At 37.6% G+C, this 4,293-nt stretch overlaps 1 protein-coding gene across 1 annotated transcript in view; it reads left to right on the top strand.

The window, feature by feature from the left end:
• Positions 1-4,293, top strand: part of WDR44 (WD repeat domain 44) — a 128,419-nt gene that overhangs the window by 97,793 nt on the left and 26,333 nt on the right. The window lies entirely within an intron of this gene.

Genomic DNA, 4,293 nt, shown 5'->3' with positions numbered 1-4,293 from the left:
CATATATTTCAGTGAACCATGAAACTAACTTATGTCCAAAGCAAAGGGTTTAGTAAAGCAGTGTAAATCAGAACTATTTTCTAAAAATGTTGAATATGAGTAAAACCTATTAAAATAATGGCCAACAAGAACTTGAATCTCACTTTGGTAAGTCAGAATCTATAATCATGAGAGTCTTCTAAAAGGTGAGTTTGGATGAGGAGAAAAAAAGAAAGACACACTTGGTCTTAATGAAGTTCTGTGTGTGGCAAGAGTGAACCCCAAAGTATGAGGAAGGGAGAGTACGGAGACAGCAACACATGGGATAAACACAGGTGGCAATAGAAGTAAAAGGTGGTGGAAAGCCTTCAAATCCCTGGAGAATCAAGTTGAACTACAGAAGGCAGAAGAGATTCATTACACTATATTGTTGATTATTATGGATTGATGCATAGGACGTATATGAAAGTTGATTCACAGGACCTTGCAAGTATGAAGTTTTCAACAAATGTTCAATCTGAATTGAGTCTGCAACATTGCACAGTACAATATGATGAAGGTTAGAGTAATAGAGAGATTAGAAATTATGTGTGGATTCATTTACTCGATTTATGCCTTACAGGCATTCACTAAATCAAAAGAATAAACCATTAGAGTCTCACTTCACTCAGCCAGGCTTTCAAGCATCTCTAATTAGGGAAAGGATTTATTTTAAGCTTATAAATATAAACAATTACATAAAAACATTCCACTCCCATGTATTAATGTCAAGAACAGGACATTTTGTTTCTCCTTTTTCAAGGTCCTGTCTCTTCAGTCTGATGGGGCAGTACTTCTCAAACTGTGATCTGTCTGGTTGTTCTACCTTCCTCAGAAGCATCTGGAAGCTTGTTAAACATATGGACTCTTGGATCACACTTAATCAGAATCTCTGGAAGGAAGGAGGCAGGAATTGATTTTTAATAACTTTCTAGGAGATTGTTTTACACCCTCTAGTTTTAAAATCCCAGAGCTAGTAATGGAAGTCCAAGCAGCTAACTCATTTGGGCAAAGGCAGGTAAATAGGGCCACGGATTTGCCCCAGGCCAACAACCAAACATGGATGCATTGGTAAATGTTAAACATTCAGCTCTGCAAAAGAAAGCTCCAGTTTCTACCATTTGCCATTTCCATCATGTAAATACTCTCACCATAGCCAATTTCAAGCTACCGGTGTGACATCACCTAATGTGGACATGAGATGTGCAGTAGTACACTTCTATATAATATTTCTACCATAACAGATATAAATAATCTCAAGATCATAAATAATAGTAAAAGGTAGGAAAATAATAAGGAAGTGATAAGTTTTCATATTTTCTTTGTCTTTATTATAATTTATCTTTTAATTTTAAATCTAATTATGACTGTTTAATGATCAGCCCTCACTGATATAATGGCACCAGCACACCCTGCTTGCAGCCATTACTGAAAGACACACAACCCTCTTTTGGCCTGTGGACTAATCGTGCCACATGAGCAATACGTGTGGCCACACAGAAACCCCCTAGGCAGCACTTTAGCCTCATTCAGAGGCCTGCCCTAGAACCTGAGCTAAGAAGAAAAGCCACTGGTGGTTGGGCCAACCAACAGGCAAAATGTCCTCTGCATCTTATACTCTAGCCTAGGATTTCTTTAGTGTCAAGCACAGACAACCCACATTAGGTGGGGGGAGGGAAGGAGGTGTGCTTAGAATGCAGAGTGCTGGGCCCCACCCCAGACCTCCTACATCAGGATCACAGGGAGCCAGGCCCCAGAATTTTACATATATACAAACTCAACAAGCACCTCTGATAAGCACTAAATTTGAGAACCCTTGGGATGGTGCAGCTATGGTTAAAGATGAGTACACAAAAAAATAATGTGGAGTGATGTCAGTAGCATTGCGGAGTGAAAGATGTCCCCAAATCCCTCCCCTTGAAATAACAATAAGCTGAACATCTAAAACTCAACAAAAAACACCCAACCTGCACACATGCACATCTGCGCCAAGAATCTATGCTTAAGAACTACCACAGGTCAGAACCGTGGGAGTCTGGCATTAGACTGGGAGAAACATAGAAGCTGCCTCTTACAGCTGGAGCTCCTAGCAGGAGGAGTGGGGAGGGAAGAAGGTGCAGCAGATTCTGTGAACAGCTCTGCCTGAGAGAGCTATGAGCTCCACGCAGTGGCAGTACCCAGGGATCAGAGCAGAGAAGCAACAGCTGATTATTACCAGCCATGGTCGCAAAACATGAGGCTGAGCCACAGTCCCCATCCTCCAACCCACAGGGCACATGCCCCCATATCCTGTAAGACTGAATACTGTGGAGCCCCAAGGGAATCTCAGCAAACGCTACTGAAACTGTCACTAACACTGACAGGGACTAAGACTGAGGGTAGTGAGCATAGTTGAATATTTATAAGAAAAAAAGGCATTATTAATACTTTGTATAAAGCAAAGATCCAAGAGGCTTAGACGCCACCTACTGGAAACCAAAAGTAAATGCCATTTTAGAAACAGGCTAAAGAGAGAACTTCATGAAATAAATCTTTCTGGAAAAAAAGCAGAATATACTTCCGTTAATGCCTAGTCAGAAAATTAGCCCATTAAACACCATGAACAAACAAGGTGACAAGGCAGCTCAAAAATAATGAGAAAAACCTCCAGAAAATAAGCTTAAAGACATAGAAATATGCGCCTTAAATGACAGAGAATTCAGGATAGTACTTTCTGGAAAAAACTCAATGATATCCAAAATAGTTCATGTCAACAATTCCAGGAATTAAAAACAAGCAAACAAACAAACAAAAAACAAACAAACAAACAAAACCCTAGATTAACAGAGTGAGTTTTTAAGAAAAGAAGTTCCAAATAGAACTTCTGGAGATGAACACACCAAAAGACATGAAGAAAGAAATGACATTGGGAAATAGAGTCAATCAAATGGAGGAAAGGATCAGTGGTATCGAAGACAGATATCTAGAAATAAATCAGAAGGAAGTAGAGAGAAAACAAAGAATGAAAAATAATGAAAGAAATACAAATTTAGCTGATACCATCAGAAAGGAAACAAAAATAATGTGCATTCTCGAAGGAAAGGAAAAGGAGCAGGAATTAGAAAACATTTTCAGACAAATAGTTGACAAGAATTTCTCAAATCTACAAAATGAACTGGAGCTTGAAATTCAAGAAGCCATAGAACACCCAATTATCTCAACCCAAAAAGTCCTTCACCAAGATACATCGTATTAAAATTATCAAAAATTAATACAAAGAATTCTCAGGGCAGCCAGAGAAAAGAAGACAGTAACCTATAAAGGAAAACCCATTAGATTATTGTTGGACATCTCAGTATAAACCGTAACAACAAGAAAGGAATGGAATCAAATATTCAAACTATTAAATGAAAGGAACTACAAGCCAAGAAAAATGTATCCAGCTAAGCTCTCCTTTAGATATGAAGGAGCAATAAAGATCTTTCCAGACATACAAAAATTGAGGGAATTCTCCACTACAAGGCCTGCATTACATGAAATATTGAAAGGGGTCAGCTCACCTAAAAATGATTAAAAAAAAAAACAAATATGAGTAAGGTGACTAGTAGGCAGATTAAAGCAAAGTAATGCAACCCATATTAAGAACAAGGCATTATAAGCTTAAACAATAAGAAGAGATTTGCTATTGCAAGATAGTATGAAGGTTCAGCATACATAGGGAAAATTTGAAACAACAATAACAGAAAAAGGGAGGATTCAAAGATCCAGATTCACAAAGGGGAATGGAGAAAAGGCAGATAACTATCCTTTACATATTCGTAATGGTAACCACACGCCAAATATTTAGAAATGAAGTATATAATATAAAAAGAGAACCAGAGGGAAAATGCAAAAAAAACCACACACACACACACACACACACCAAAATTAAAAAAAAAAAAAAAACACAAGGACAAGGAAGCAATGGAAACACTGAGCTATTAAAAATCAAAAGATAAAATGGCTAAAAAAAAACCTCATATTTCAATAATCACTCAAAATGTAAATGGACTGAACTCACCAATATAAAGGTGCAGAGTTGCAGAGTGGATCAAAAAACAAAACTCAACTATATGCTGCCTCCAGGACACATATCTCAGCTCCAAAGACAAATATAAACTCAGAGTGAAAGGATGGAAAATGATATTTCAAGCAAATGGCATTCAGAAAAAAGTAGGAGTAGCGCTACTAATATCAGACGAAATAGACTTTAAAATAAAAAAGGTAAAGAAAGATACTGAGGGACACTTTATAATG

The sequence above is a fragment of the Pteropus alecto genome, unplaced genomic scaffold (assembly GCF_000325575.1).
Source record: "Pteropus alecto unplaced genomic scaffold, ASM32557v1 scaffold280, whole genome shotgun sequence".
Classification (NCBI taxonomy): Eukaryota; Metazoa; Chordata; class Mammalia; order Chiroptera; family Pteropodidae; genus Pteropus; species Pteropus alecto.
Note: the sequence above shows the minus strand (reverse complement) of the source record. Positions and strands in the feature narration are given on the sequence as shown.